Raw genomic sequence first — 16721 nt, 5'->3', positions numbered from 1 at the left:
TCCAGTATGATTTTTCATCCTAAAGTTAAATTTGCTACTAATTTAACACATCACAAAGGTGATCACATCTATTTCCTGCATAAACCCCTCAGAGACAGCTTCTTAGAATAAAAGACAAAGAAACAAAGCAAATTCATTTAAACCTCTACAACCCTTAAAATAAGCTGTTAACAATGGTACTCTTTTTCATCTTGGTAGATTACTGTGTTGTATCTGATCCCTTGGCACAGGGCTTATCAATGTAGAAATGTATGACAACTTTAATCATTTTCAGTCCTGCAAGTTATTTGCAATAAAATTAGAAACTCGTTTCTGTTTGGCTTTGTTGTTTTTTCAAATTAAAAAAATTTCATTATCCTAATCACTACCTTCCCTAATTCAAGTAGTATCTATAGACCCCTAACACTAGGCAGGTGCTATCTCAAACTAACACATTCAATAGGAAATTCATATAATGGAAGGGACCTCTCAACCCTCTCTCCCTGTCTTATATTACTTCAAAAATACGACTCAGGGCCCAGTGGTACAAACTTATTAAAGCCACCAACCATTTTTTTTTTTTTAATTTTTAAAGAGCTCATCAAACGTTTGAGTTAATTATAATTAAACTGCAGAAGCACGGAGTCAGAGGCAACAGCCCCCTCATTTTACCTCTGAGGTTAAGAGATTTGCATCACCCAGGTCAGTAAATAGAAGGCTTGCACCAGAACTCAGGTCTCGCTCCCAGGTGAGTAATCCCAAGTGTGTGTACTATCAAATAAACACAAGTAACAGCGTTGGGTTCTTTACTGAAGAGAAAATGAGAAGGAGCACTTTAAAATACCATTCAGCTCCATAGGTTTCCAGGCTTTTCTAGTTCTCTTCTAAATGAGTAAGAATTTGTAGATTTTATAAACAGAGCCAAATTTTCAAATAAGGGAATAAGACAAATACAGCCGCATAGGAGGTATGTGTGCTAAAACAAGAATGCGCCTCTTCTTATCTCAGAAACACTTCATATACATGTTCTTCACTTGAGAAGTCAGGCTATTTTTGATGAAGCACATTTCTACATATCGCGTGAGCCTACACTAGTAGTACAGAAGACAGTGGAAACCAAAGGAAACGCCACATCTTTCATGGTGTGATTCAGTTTCTTTCCAAATGACACCTCCTTTGAAAAGGCATAGCTTGGGAATCTGCCTTTTGGAAATGCTTCGTTTCAATTTTCAAATATAATTGTGATGTAACTGATCTAATCCGCATTTCAAAGCTTCCAGAGCTGAGCTTACCACCAAAACTAAAGCCTGAGATCTCCTTTTATGGACCCAAATAAAGAACACTGTATTGAATTATTAGATAAGCTTTTGTTCTTTTCTTCACAATATTTGCATGAATTATTCAGGCCTTGTATGGCTGGAGCTTTGAAATATTCAAGTTCCTTCAAATATTTCATTATTTAAGGTTCATACTTATTAAATCCTGTAGGAGGTACTTTACCCATGAAAGTACAGATTCAACTCATTTACTGTTTCTTCAGTAGAAACTATATACAGGGCAGAGTCTCCGGTGATGGAGAAGATACAAAGATAAGCAAGACAATCTTAAGAGATTTTATCCACAGGGGGAATACAAAGCTATAAAATACTTGCAAACCACAAGTTATAGAGTTTACAAAGAAAAAGGGATAGCTACCGGGCCAGGGGCTAAAGGAAAAACTTCAGAGAGAAACAAGCATTTCAAATGGGCCCTAAAAGACCAACAGGAGGTTCACAAGTAGGGGAGCCATGAAATGAGGGGCTGAGATCTTCATTTGACCCATGCTCTGGGTTCGATCCCTGGGTTGGGAAGTTCCTCTGGAGAAGGGAAAGGCTACCCACTCCAGTATTCTGGCCTGGAGAATTCCATGGACTGTAAAGTCCACGGGGTTGCAAAGAGTCGGACACAGCTGAGCAACTTTCACTTTCACTTCACTTTCACCTTCACCGTTTCATCCATGAGACCCTTTTTATTTTATTTATTTATTTGGGTGCACCAGGTCTTAACTGCGGCATGTGGGATTTACTTCCCCAATATGGGATCAAACCTGCACCCCACCCGGCATTGGGAGTGTGGAGTCTTAGCCATTGGACCACTGGGGAAGTTCCTATGAAACTCCTACCTATGATAACCTGCAGAGCCATATTGCCAGCCATGATGGTGACTCCTCTGGTCTAAACCTTGATTTGCCCCCCAACTTGGCAAACTCATTCTGACTATCCCAGCAGCCCCCTTTCTGGGAGCCGCTCCTGCATTCTTTCCTCACAGAGACTACCCCATGCAGCAATTCTGGTCACAAGGAGCCCTAAAAAGGCAGTGAAGAGCAGCAAATTACAGTCTTATCACTATCCTTAATACATACCCATTCCTTCTCTACCTTGAGTCCTGCTTAATGAAAGATGCAATCCAAATGGCTACAAATGTAGCCATATGACCCCATCCCCATTTCTAATGCATCCCTGATACCCCAAACTGTTGTTATTCAGTCACTAGTCCATGTCCAATTCTTTTCAACCCTATGAACTGCAGCACATCAGGCTTCCCTGTCCTTCACTATCTCCTGGAGTTTGCTCAAATTCATGTCCATTGAGTTGCTGATGCCATCCAACCATCTCATTCTCTGTCACCCCCTTCTCCTCTCGCCCTCAATCTTTACCAGCACCACGATCTTTTCCAATGGGTTGGCTCTTTGCATCAGGTGGCCAAGGTATTGGAGCTTTAGCTTCAGCATCAGTCCTTCCAGTGAATATTCAGGGTTTATTTCCTTTAGGATTGACTGGTTAAATTTCCTTGCTGTCCAAGGGACTCTCAAGAGTCTTCTCCAGCACCACAGTTCAAAAGCATCAATTCTTTGGCACTCAGCCTTCTTTACGGTCCAACTCTCACATCTGTACATAGCTACTGGAAAAATCACAGCTTTGACTATACAGACCTTTGTCAGCAAAGTGATGTCTCTGCTTTTTAATATGCTGTCTAGGTTTGTCATAGATCTTCTTCCAAGGAGCAAGTGTAATTTAATTTCACAGCTGCAGTCAGCACACTCAGTGGTTTTGGAGCCAAAGAAAATAAAGTCTGTCACTTTTTCCATTTTTCCCCCCATTTATTTGCCATGAAGTGATGGGACCAGATGCCATGATCTTAGTTTTTGAATGTTGAGTTTTAAGCCAGTTTCTTCACTCTCCTCTTTCACCTTCATCAAGATGCTCTTTAGCTCCTCTTCACTTCCTGCTATTAGAAAGGTATTATCTGCATATATGAGGTTGTTGATATTTCTCCCAGCAATCTTGATTCCAGCTTGTACTTCATCCAGCCTGGCATTTTGCATGATATACTCTGCATATAAGTTAAATAAGCAGAGTGACAATGTACAGCCTTGATGCGCTCCTTTCCAATTTTGAACCAGTCCATTGTTCCATGTCCGATTCTAGCCCAAACGGTCGTCTTTAGCTTGATGTAGAAAACTTTTGTGCTCAGCCTCATTTATCCCTATTCTCCCTGGCTCACATTGACTCTTTGTAGACCCCCAACACACACACACACACACACACACACACACACACACAACTCACAGGCACCATGTTGCATTTTGTTTCTGTTTTGCTTATGCTTCCCATTCTCTCTGGAAAACAAGCCTTTCTTCCCTGGGTTGTCAAAATAATTCTTACTCTTCCTTTTAGTCTCAATTCAAATGAATTCTCTCCTATTGATAATGTCTGGCTCTTTCTAATAGAACAACTTAGCCTTTCTGGACTGAACCCACATCAGTCTTGATTTTGCCCATACAATAAAGGATTCTCCCTCCTTTATTGGGGCAATAAGGGGACCAGGAAGAAAGCTAGAATATTTATAAGTCTTTTCTGGAAGGGAGTGTCCAGAATCATAAAGCTTGACACAAACTCATGAAAATTCTGCCACTTTTAAGCTATCCTGCTTTGCTAGGAAAACACTGAAATGGTCTGAAAAAGGAATAATAGGGTATCACGGCAGGTGCACAAACAGTGCAATCAAGAAAGGAAATTCAAGGCACAAGGATCAATAAAATGTGCAATTAGCTGGCTGCGGAGAAAATAGGAGGGATCAAGGATGGGTGTGAATTTGACCTTTAGAAACTAGGAAAAGATGGTACCTGTGATGGAATTTGGAAAGTTCAAAAGGGGAATAAATTTGATGGAACAGCAGGACATCAAGTAGAACTACCACAGGCAGATGGATAGCTATAGAACTCAGGTGGGAAAAGTCCTGGGATGAAGACAGGCACTCACTTTAGAGGTTACTGAAGATGTGAGAAAGTATAAGGGTAAAGGAAACAGAGAGTGAAACCAGAGGGGAAAGACCTTGGGGCCCTCTACAGCTAACACATAAGAGGAGGAAGTGAAAGTAGGTTTAAAAAGGGAAGAATCAGAAGAGGTAGTGAACCAAGTCGGTGGAGCACAGTATTGGCCAAAGGCAGAGAGGTGCAAAAGGAGAGCAATCAACGTGGCTGGATGCTGCAAACGAGTGAAGAAAATGAGGACTGAAGGGAAAAGCTATTTATTTCAGTGACTGAGAAATGGCAGCATTGACCTCAGAGAGGACAGTTTCCAAGAGGAAGGTGAGAGGGGAGGAGGATATTGAACAGTAAAGAGCAAATGGGAGTGGACTTACAGTGCTCTGAGGACCACTCTAAACCAAGACGATGGTGATAACGGATGAGATGTAAAATGGGAGAGAAGTGTGAAGTGTGAAATAGAGTGTGAAGTTTTGTTCACACTCAGAAAGACCTCTGCTGCCCAGAAATGGAATGGAAATAATAAAGCAAGTGGCCTCGAGCTGAAGGCCTTCCTTTTGTTTGGCCGAAAGCAAACAAAGGAATTCAGGAGCTGGACCCATACAAGGTGTCAGGGGCTAAACATCTTCTGTGTAAGGTAACTGAAATCAAGGGTCGGACAGGACTACCCCCTTGACGGAAGCTGCTTAAGACTGCAGGCTTGAACAAATCGACATACTAGAGGATGCGGAAGAGCCAGGCACAGTCTCACAGCCAGAATTTGACTCTGGAGAAGGAAGTGGATCTATAACACTATAGAATAAGATCAAAGTCTGGCCTGGAAGCCCAGGAACTAGCTGGAGAAACCACAAAACTGCTAAACAGGGAAGGTTGTATTTAGAGGAACATTCGAAGGAAGGAAGGGAAGGAGGGAGGAAATTAATGCTAAGAAAGTGAGCGAAAAGTAGCAGCCATAACATGAAGAAAAATTCACACACATCCCCCCGCCCCAAAATGAGGGGAAGGTTATAAGACCAAAGAAAAGAAATCATAGGTTTAAATATTGAAAACATTGAAAGAGGTTTAAATATGGCAGAGTGGATACTGCCTGCTTTTCCTCTATCCACCATCCATATCCTCTTCTTTTGATAAAAACATTTCAATTTTCCTTAAAGAACCAGTCTCACTCCCTGTCTGCATGCATATTATAATCTACTGACTGAAACGATTGGTTTGGAGATGAGCATATAAGCAAATCAATGAATCAAAACCATCCTATTGACCGAATTATTGCAAATAGAAACTTTGCAAGGTGAACACTAAAAAGGAAGTTCTGGGTGCTGCTGAGAGAATATAGGATGTAAGCTTGGGGCTTCTGGCAGGATCTCACCACAGGGAGATCATGACCTGAAATGGAGCCAAGACAAAGGGAGGTACAGTAGAGGGATTGAGAAAGCAAGACCAAGATCAAATGACATTGTTTTATCACCTGAATCCAAACGTATTGGCTTATTAGTTAAGTGAGTGCATAAGCTTCCCTTTTTTTGGTTAATTTGAATTACGTTTCTGTTATTCTTACCTGAAAGAGCCCAGACAAAACAGAAATGAAGAGACTCAGTGGTTTCTGTTTCCAGATAACATGGTCAGTTACCTAGAAAATCCAAGAAAATCAGCTGAAAACTATTAGAACCAATGATGCAAGGTCAATATGTTAAAAAAAAAAAAAGTCAATAAACCAATTATTTTGAAAACAGAAAGTATGATAAGGAGGGAAAAAAACAGGTTCCATTCACAATAGCAACAAAAAGTAGAAAATAGCCACCAAAAAAACTAATAAGATATGTGCCAGAACTACAAGAAAAAATTATGAAACCTAGACGAAGACTTGAATAGGAGGACGTGAGGTTGTCAAGATAACAACTGTCCCCAAATTATCCAAAAATACATTTCCAACAGAACAAAAATTGATCAACAGCGCAATAGAAAAAGAGAGAGAGCCTGGAAACAAGCCAATGTTTATAGGAATTTAGTATGATTGTAAAGGTAGTATCCTGAAACAACAAGGGAAAGAATGGAATTTTCAATAAATGATATTAAAACAACTGGCTAATATTAGAAAGAAAAATTAAGTGACCCCCTTTTTTTTTCTTGGCTAAGCCATGCAGAATCTTAGTTCCCCAAGCAGAGATTTTGAACCCATACTCCTGCATTGGGGAGTATGGAGTCTTAACCCCTGGACCACAGAGAAGTCCCAAAGTGACTTTTTTTTAACCTCAATTATTTATTAAAATAAACTCTAGGTAGATTTGGGTGAAAAAAGCTAACATACTATTAAACTATAATAAGAAAATACGTAGAAGACCAAATTTCTGATCTTAGGGATAGAAAAGATCTTCTGAAACAATATATAAACTGCAAAAGCCACAACAAAAAAGGGTTAAAAAGATTAAGAAATTTCACTTTATCAAAACTTTAGATTTGTTCAATGAAATAAGCCATAAATGAGATGAAAATTCCAGTGACAGACTGGATGAGATCATTGTAACATACACAGCAAAGGACTTGCTCTTATAGATCCTCAAAAAAAAGGCAAACAAAATAAAAAATGGACAAAAAAATATGAACAGGCAATTCACAAAAGAGTAAACACGAATGACAAACATTTGAAAAGATGCTCAGTGTCACCATATTAGGAGGAAATGCCAGTAAAAGCATGGGGGATACCATTTTCCACATTTAATTGGCAATAAGGAAGAAAGATCGATATCAAGCGTGACAAGCATATTGAAATGGAGGTGCTCTCTTAAATCTGGGACTATAAACTGCGTAAAGCCTCTTGGAGAACAAACTGGGCAGCAGCTTTTCCGACTTGAGATGCATCTATCCTTTGACTCCGCAATCTTACACCTTGGTATCTACTCTAGAGAAATACTGCATGGATGCCAGAAGGAGAGTGGTAAAAGGCTGTACACTGAAGACTATCTGTAGCAGTGAAAACCAGAGCAATCAAAATAATCACCGAAAGAGGGAGAGCTGAACAAACAGCAATGCATCTGAGTTACGTGTAAGAGTATGCAGCAGTTGGGTTTCCCAGGTGACTCAGTGGTAAAGAATCCGCCTGCCGATGCTGGGGCCACAGAAGATGTGGGTTCGATCACTGGGTTGGCAAGATCCCCAGGAGGAGGAAAGGACAACCTATTCTAGTATTCTTGCCTGGAAAATTCCATGGACAGAGGAGACTGGCGGGCTATGGTCCGTGGGGTCACAAACAGTCGGGCGTGACTAGATGACTGAGCAAGCACGTATGCAGCAGTTAGAAAGAATTAGAAGCTACTGCCACAGAAAAGTCTCCAAGAGACGTAGCTAAACTAATTTTAAAAAAAAAGCAAGTTGGAGAATAATCCACACTGTATGACACCATTCAGGTCAAAGCAAAATTCCCTTTGTCTATAAATCTCTGTTATGTGTGTATGTATACACATATAACTATATAATACATAGAAAATAATACAGATATTTAAACATCTGAAAAGATGAAAAGATAGAGTCCAAAATGAAATGTGCCTTGGCCCGAAGTAGGAACCTGAAATGGAGGTGGGAGGAGAAGTAGAAAGAAAAATTCTTTATTTACCTGTAATGTGTGATTTTTTTTTAAAAACATCTCTTGTAGCTTTATGAATGTAGGTTTTCACTCTGTTTAGGAAAAGAGCCTCCCCTTTCTAAAGGCCTGTGCCCCTGCACTGCATTCCAGACGAGCTGCATTCCTGAGGAAGCCGTGACTCAGCGCAATGTGCCCCAGGCAGGCTGGTGTGCAGCGATTCTGTGCTTCAGTCCTGGGTCAACACTCACCCAGGCGGACTGAGGGCAAATCAGTTTCAGCTCCCTTCTCACCACCAGCTCAGTTTGGAAGCGGTTTGCTTACAATGGGGTGAGAACAAGGGTGCAAGCAAACTGCCACTCGATAGGCTGTCTCCTCCCAGGCCTCTGGTAACCAGCCAAACTCGCCTTGGCCAAGGGGCCGTGGAGATTTCAGGGGAAATGCTTGTGGACTTTGTGCACTGCTCACAGCAAAAGGGCAAGCTGAGAATACCATGGTTGGAAATTTTTTAGTGCAGTCAAGTGTTTCTGGCCCATCTGGCAGACTAACACAGTTTTTCTTACACTCTTTTTGGTAATTGTAAGGCAGACAAAATGGCTCTTCACCATGAATGAAGCCCTTGGAAAGATGATTTACAGGCCACAAAGAGAGATGGAAATGGGAAGGGGAACCTAAATGCTGTGAACGATCTCCTTAGGAGAATGCTATTAATAAAAACCCTACTTAACAGTCAGGGGCACCCTGAAAGGAGAGGAAGTCAGCATGTATGAAACAGTCGTATAAGTTACACAGCTTCCAGGGCACTACTAACATCGTGCTACTTCCTAAACACTGGATTCCCTTCTCCTTTCTTTTCTTCCACCCCCCAAAGAATCTAAAACAATCTTTTAACAATTACTAAACTAGGGGAAAGGCAAACCACTCTCAGAAGGAAAAAAATAGCTCTAGATATCTTTTTCAGAGTTTGGCTAGGACTGTTGAAGTTATTTGTCATTTTCCCTTCTTCTTGGCCACATTGACAGAGCTTCAGGATTTCAGCTGGTTCCAAGAACTGCTCAATAAAGATCATTCCAGAGAAATTTCATATTCCTGAGATTCCTTACATTTCTCTCTCTTTAATTTTAGGAAATGAGATTGGAAAAGATGAAAAGTGGCCCAGATTGCACCATTTTCTATGCAAGGTTCTCGCAAAGCAAGCTGTGCCTCTCGTTCCAACAAGAACAGAGAGAGGCAATTTCAGTTGGGAAGTGGGCGGTGGGGCCCTTGGAGCAGCAGTAGGACTATTTGTCTTTTGAAAAGGCCCAAGAGGCCCAAAAGCTCTTTGAAAGCTTTTTGTAAAGGCGGAGAAGAAAAAACAAAACACCAGACTTTAGTGTGCTCAGCCATTCAAAAAGCTTGTGACTACACCATGGACATCTTTGATTCACCAAGTGTTTACCTTGTACTTGTGCGGTACCAGACTCTGTTCTAGGTACTAAGGGTAGAGCAGCAAAGACAACCAAGTGTCTGATCCCTGGAGGGAGTTTCTGTGAGGGTGGGGATGGGACTGATCTATGAAGAGAGCTCCAGGAAGTCCTTTCCCATTTCCTCGCAGCAGAGTACCTGCTGGTCCCTTCGTCCTTGGGGCTCTGGAGTCGCTTCCTTCTCCTGCGTCCTGGGTTTATTATTCCCATTACCTTTCCCCTTTATAATCACTTGTCCCTTTGTAAACATCAAAGCAGGACCAGGGAGCTGAGGAAAATGAGGCCTGTGACTCATAGGAGGATGTTTTTCTCTTTTTCATTTATGCAAGTCTCTTCTCAAGAACCTTTTCATTATGAGACCAGCTTGCCTCCTCTTTTCCAGAGATTCCTCATTTTCAGCTCTGGTTGTCAAAATCACTCTCAACTTTTCAGTGGTGTTTCAACTCAGCTACCACTCACCTGAGCCCTCAGAGTAGCCTGACGATCATTTCCTGTTTCCCTATGCAGCTTTTTGTTGTTGTTGTTTTTAATCCTTTGTTTAGATGATTCCTCCCAAATCTTCACACTCCTCACAGCTCCCTACCCACATCCCACCCCAACATCCCTGCTCACCCACCAAGCCTCAGCAGATGACAGTGCCCATTCAGAGAGAACACAGAAACCAGCAGAAAGAACTTCTTCCATTTCCAGTCACCTGCAATAGACTGTTTGTATCCCCCAAAATGCATATTTGTGGTTGTTGTTCAGTCCCTCAGTCGTGTCTGACTCTTTGCAACCCCATGAACTGCAGCGTGCCAGGCTTCCCTGTCTTTCACTATGTCTCCTGGAGTTTGCTCAAACTCACGCCCATTGAGTCGCTGATGCCATCCAACCATCTCATCCTTCTGCCCTCAATCTTTCCCAGCATCAGGTCTTTTCCAATGAGTTGGCTCTTCACATCAGGTGGCCAAAGTATTGGAGCTTCAGCTTCAGCATCAGTCCTTCCAATGAATATTCAGGGTTGATTTCCTTTAGAATTGACTGGTTTGATATTCTTGCAGTCCAAGGGACTCTCAAGAGTCTTCTCCAGAACCACAGTTCAGAGGATCAATTCTTCAGCACTTCTTTGGCCTTCTTTATGGTCCAACTCTCACACACATACATGACTACTGGAAAAACCATAGCTTTTGACTATATGGGCTTTTGTCTACAAAGTGATGTTGCAATCTAATCACCAATATGCTGGTATCAGGAGGTGGGGTCTTCGGGAGGTGCTTAGATAATTAAGTCATGAGTGGAGCTGTCCTGACTGGGATTAGGGCCCTTCTAAAAGAGGCCCCAGAGATTTCTCCTTCCCCTTTCCCCAAGTAAGGACACAGTGAGAACCAGGAAGTGGGCTTTCACCAGATATTCACATATTCACCATCAAATTTGCTGGCATCCTGACCTTGAACTTCTCAACCTCCAGAATTGTAAGAAATAAATTTTTGTTGTTTATAATCCACCCAGCCTATGGTATTCTATTACAGCAGCCTGACCTTTCGGAACCTTTAGAAAGGGGAGGCTCTTTTCCTAAACAGAGGGAAGACCCACATTCATAGAGCTATTAATACAAAGACTAAGACACGAAGTTTTCTGCTCCCGCAAACATTTTTTTTCCACCCCTGCACAAAGAAACGGTGTTCTACCATTTAATGTGAGTGCATGCACCAGAGCTTTGGACCCACTCCATTTAACCTTCTCAGGGAAAAGACCCCAGCAGTTATCCCTTCTTCACCTCCCCGCTCCATCCCTTCCCCTCAGCCAGATTTTTGTTCCAGTCCAATGCAAAAACCCTAGCCTTTCCCTGTATGAACTAAAAGCAAATCCAGAAATCTAGCCAAGGGTGAATATTAACAATAAAAAGACCAAGACAGGACCTACATAAAGATACTGTTGGGTCTTTTTAAAGGATGTTTTCCACCTTTTTTTCTCATATTCTACTGTCTGACATATTTTATCTTCTAATCCTTCCACTGAAATTTTTATTTTGCCAAGCATACTTTTCATTCCCAAGATGTCTATCCTCATATTTCTGATCATCCTTTTTATCACATCTTTGCTCTTGCTGTACCTTTTCAAATATCTGGAAATGTTAATTAGAGACTGTTGGGTTTTTTAAAAATAAATTTACTTCTGTTCCCTAAATTATTTCTCTGTCAGCCTTGTGGGATCCTCATCATTACTTGGCAGACACTGATGAGCACACACAATATATTGCTATTCCAGGCCACACTCCTGAACTCGATAGTATCTTTAATCACCTAATGAACAACTCTGACTTCCTAAAGGCACGTCTAACTGAATACATGTTTTCCTTCAAACTTGTTTTTTTCTTTTATCACACTACAAGGCACTACCATGCCCTCAGTTACCTGAGTAAGAAACATAGGAGTAATTCTTTTTCTTTTTTTTTTTTTTCCAGGGTCAGGTGGCGAGCCTGGGGGTGGTAGGTTCGAGTCACGTTCCTGATGGAGGCCTCGCGGGGCGGGACCACGGGGCAGGGCTCACGCCCCTCTGCCCTTCGGAAGAAGGCCTCTGACTTGGCGTACAGGGGCAGGTTACAGTAGTCACCAGAAAAATTGCTCCAAGAAGGCCATGCACCACCACCCACGGAATCCAGAAAGAGCTCTTCTTTTTTTTTTTATTGTATTTTTAATTAATTTATTTAATTGGAGGATAACTATTTTGCAATGTTAGGAGTAACTTTTGACTGGCTCTATTTTTCCTCGCCTATATCTACTACGTTAATTCCCAGTGATTCTATCTCTTTAATTTCACTCAGTGGTGTCCTAATATTTTCTGCTTTGTTGAACAAACATAGGTGGTGTCAGTCCTGGCATTTCTCCATGCATTTGACTGCTCTATCTCAGGGAAGGTGGAATGACCCATGATTTGTCTAGACGAATTGGTTCTGAGCCACTTTTCATCCTCTCGACTGCTAGCTACAGGAGACAAACATCCCAGCCCTCCAGGTTTTGCATTCCCCGAGGTGTCACATGTTGGGTTCCCTGGGAGGCAGATTCTGAGATAAGTACTATTGTGCAGGAGGTTTATTAGGTAGTGCTTTTGGAATCAACAGTTGGGGAAGGAAAGAGAAAGAAAGAAAAAAAAAAGGGAGGGAAAAGAAAAGGACAGGATGGGAAGAATGAGCAGGAAGCAAAAAGAAGGGAGCAAGATTGGGCAAAGGGAGAAGTGCAGCTGAGAGTTAGTCTCAGTAAAGGCTGTGGCCATTCTCCAGGGAGCCCCAGAGCTGGGATGACCTTTCAAAGTTGTCTCAAATTGGGGGAGGGGGACCATAGCTTTATATTCCTTACTGATCAGTCGTTGAATTCCAGCCACTCAAGAAGGAGACATAACTTTGGGCTATCGGGATTTTTCTGCCAAGGCCCTCAGCTGCTAGCTGAGTGTAGTAGCAGCACTTCTGGCACAGGAGAATCAGTCCTTTATTTCTGAAGAGAGATCCAGGTGGCATACCTCAAAATTCACCTCAGAGAGGGCTGCCCTCACCTAGGGCTTCACTTAGCATCTCATTTGGCTTTCACTCTAAGCTAAGACCTCTACGGAACTTTTTCCAGCAGTAAATGGCATGTTTTGGAGTCCACCTGTCAATCTTTTGTTTTATTGCTTAATTTTCTTGAAGACCTAGGGGTGCTATTTAAACCTAAGACAATTCTCAGTATCCTTCCTGCCACTTGCTGGGATAAAGCCATCCTCAGCGCCCTCCTAGACTACAGTCGTTGGCTGGCTGGCCACCCTATCTTGATTATTACCCCTTTCCAGGTTCTTCTGCACACTTTAGTCAAAGGGAAATTACAAAAGCACAAATCTGATCAGCTCGCCCCCTCCTTTCCTTTGCCCTCAGAGAAAAGATCTAACCTTCCTGATGAGGCTGACAAGGCCAACAAGATTTGATTTGAGATCCTTTGTTTGGTCTGATTCTCAGCTCCATCTCTCAGCTCTGTATTTGATGTTCTAGCAAGAGAGAAGTTATCAATATTTTCAGTCTCCACCAGCAACCTAATGGTTTTTTGACTCTGAACTTTTAAAATATTTTCCCAGATTAGAATATATGGAACAGCTTCCCTGTCCATTTCTCTCACTTGAAAGTGAGCATCTTAGAAGTAGAGACATTTCACTGTTCTTACACTAGGCATTCAATAAATATTGAATGAAAGCATGAATATATTTGGAAAGGATTTATGGCTTATTGCGTGCTTATTTATTAGCAAGGGCCACTGAACATGGAAAAATATTCAACCTTGCTATTAAAAAGGCGCTCTGAAACAAGGAGGTACAATTTTTCACTTAGAAATTGGCACAGCTACCATCAATAATATTTGAGGTTAGCAAGGGTATGGTGAAATGAGCACTCTGATACACTGCGAATATCAGAAAAGCATTATGACAATATATAACAAATTATAAAATGCTTAAACCATGCACCCTAATAATTGCACATCAGAAATTTATGCCATATAACCAGAGTGGGAAATAAAATATATGTGCAAAGGTATTCATCATTATATGTTTTTCTATTATACTTGCACTCTTAAATTGTCCATATGTTCTACAATTTAAAAATCAGCAGAATATTACTAAAATGCTGATAGGGTTAGAGTTGGGAGCCAGCCTCCAGGATGGCCCAATAATTCTTGCCCCCTGGTATTCACACACTTGTGTTGTTCCTTCTCACATTGTTCCAGAGTTGATCTGTGTGACCAATAGAATATGGCAGAAGTGATGACATGTAACTTTCATGACAGGGTTGCAAAAGACTCCACAGCATCCAAGTTAGCCTTTCTCTCAGATCACATGCTCATGGGGAAAGCCAGCTGCCAGAGAGACCCACATGGTAAGACATTAAGGCCTCCTGATAAAACCACACGAGTGAACTTGGATGCAGACTCTTCAGCCCAAGTCAAGCCATCAGATGACTGCAGCCCCAGGTGCCATCTTGACTGCAACCTCATGAGAAACCCTGAGCCAGAACTATACGGTTAAGCTCTGCCTCCATTCTTGGTCTAGAGAAACTAGATTACAAATGTTTATTATTTTAAGCTTCTAAATCTTGAGTAGGATGATCAACTGTCCAGATTACACCAGGACTGAGGGGTTTCCTGCTATATGGGACTTTCAGTGCTAAACCAGGGAAGTCCTGGGCAAACTGGAACAGTTGGTTACACTAGTACTTTTAAATACAGCTTTCAGTTCACTTCAGTTCAGTCTCTCCATCATGTCCAACTCTTTGCGACCCCATGAATCACAGCACGCCAGGCCTCCCTGTCCATCACCAACTCCTGGAGTTCACTCAAACTCATGTCCATCAAGTCAGTGATGCCATCCAGCCATCTCATCCTCTGTTGTCCCCTTCTCCTCCTGCCCTCAATCCCTTCCTAGCATCAGGGTCTTTTTCAATGAATCAACTCTTTGCATGAGGTGGCCAAAATATTGGAATTTCAGCCTCAGCATCAGTCCTTCCAATGAACACCCAGGACTGATCTCCTTCAGAATGGACTGGTTGGATCTCCTTGCAGTCAAAGGGACTCTCAAGAGTCTTCTCCAACACCACAGTTAAAAGCATCGATTCTTTGGTGTTCAGCTTTCTTCACAGTCCAACTCTCACATCCATACATGACCACAGGAAAAACCACAGCCTTGACCAGACGGACCTTTGTTGGCAAAGTAATATCTCTGCTTTTTAATACGCTATCTAGGTTGGTCATGGAGAAGGCAACGGCACCCCACTCCAGTAGTCTTGCCTGCAAAATCCCATGGATGGAGGAGCCTGGTAGGCTGCAGTCCATGGGGTCACACAGAGTTGGACACGACTGAAGTGACTTAGCAGCAGCAGCAGGTTGGTCATAACTTTCCTTCCAAGGAGTAAGCGTCTTTTAATTTCATGGCTGCAGTCACCATCTGCAGTGATTTTGGAGCCCAAAAAAATAAAGACTGACACTATTTCCACTGTTTCCCCATCTATTTTCCATGAAGTGATGGGACCAGATGCCATGATCTTAGTTTTCTGAATGTTGAGCTTTAAGCCAACTTTTTTGCTCTCCTCTTTTACTTTCATCAAGAGGCTTTTTAGTTCCTCTTCACTTTCTGCCATAAGAGTGGTGTCATCTGCATATCTGAGGTTATTGATATTTCTCCTGGCAATCTTGATTCCAGCTTTACTCAGATATAATTCACATGCCACAACATTTGCCTATGAAATGTCCAATGGCTTTAGTGTATTTGAAGCAGTCAGCCATCACCTTAATCCAATTTTAGAGCCTTATAAAGAAACTCTGAAAAAAAACCAAAACAGAAATCCTGTACACTTCAGCTATCATCCTCCAGTCTCCCCACTCCCTCCAACCCCTAGGCAATCATTAATCTACTTTCTGCCTCTAGTCATTCTAGTTTTGAAGATAATTAATTATGCAGCAGTACTGAACAGGGTTATGAATAATAGGATAAAGGATGCTTGCTTTTTCATTACTCTTTCTTTACACTTTACTGAATTCTATAGTTTCTACAATTAGCATATTCTCATTTAAAATTAAATAAAAAGTAGTAATATTCTGATTTATTGAAAACACGATGTACAATTTCACAAAACTGTTTTGGCCCTCCCAGGATCCTTCTACACCCAGTTCTTCTAGTAACAACACTACCCCTCTTCCTTAGGGAAGTGTCTTTCTCCAGGTCCAGGTTGTTCTGATGTGGCAGGCAATCAGAGGATAAGGTGGATACTTGACTCAGTTCAGTTCAGTTCAGTCGCTCAGTCGTGTCCGACTCTTTGCGACCCCATGAACCACAGCACGCCAGGCCTCCCTGTCCATCACCAACTCCCGGAGTTCACTCAGACTCAAGTCCATCGAGTCGGTGATGCCATCCAGCCATCTCATCCTCTGTCATCCCCTTCTCCTCCTGCCCCCAATCCCTCCCAGCATCAGAGTCTTTTCCAATTAGTCAACTCTTTGCATGAGGTGGCCAAAGTATTGGAGTTTCAGCTTTAGCATCATGCCTTCCAAAGAACACCCAGGACTGATATCTTTTAGAATGGACTGGTTGGATCTCCTTGCAGTCCAAGGGACTCTCAAGAGCCTTCTCCAACACCGCAGTTCAAAAGCATCAATTCTTCGACACTCAGCTTTCTTCACAGTCCAACTCTCACATCCATACATGACCACTGGAAAAACCATAGCCTTGACTAGATGGACCTTTGTTGGCAAAGTAATGTCTCTGCTTTTGAATATGCTATCTAGGTTGGTCATAACTTTTCTTCCAAGGAGTAAGTGTCTTTTAATTTCATGGCTGCAGTCACCATCTGCAGGCCAGAATAATTAGATTTTCTCCTCCAATAATTTGAATCTTGCATAGCAGCACA

General features: G+C 41.9%; 1 long non-coding RNA gene across 1 annotated transcript; it reads right to left on the bottom strand.

Annotated features, from left to right (window-relative positions):
• Nucleotides 1–581: 581 nt before the first annotated feature.
• On the bottom strand, nt 582–8163 carry LOC113900718. Its single transcript, XR_003513227.1, has 3 exons — nt 7896–8163; nt 5844–5915; nt 582–750 (listed from the first exon to the last, which is right to left on the bottom strand). It is a non-coding gene; the product is annotated as an uncharacterized LOC113900718 (long non-coding RNA).
• Between the last annotated feature and the right edge of the window lie 8558 nt (nt 8164–16721).

This window comes from Bos indicus x Bos taurus, chromosome 11, assembly GCF_003369695.1.
Source record: "Bos indicus x Bos taurus breed Angus x Brahman F1 hybrid chromosome 11, Bos_hybrid_MaternalHap_v2.0, whole genome shotgun sequence".
In the NCBI taxonomy this organism is placed as follows: domain Eukaryota; kingdom Metazoa; phylum Chordata; class Mammalia; order Artiodactyla; family Bovidae; genus Bos; species Bos indicus x Bos taurus.
Note: the sequence above shows the minus strand (reverse complement) of the source record. Positions and strands in the feature narration are given on the sequence as shown.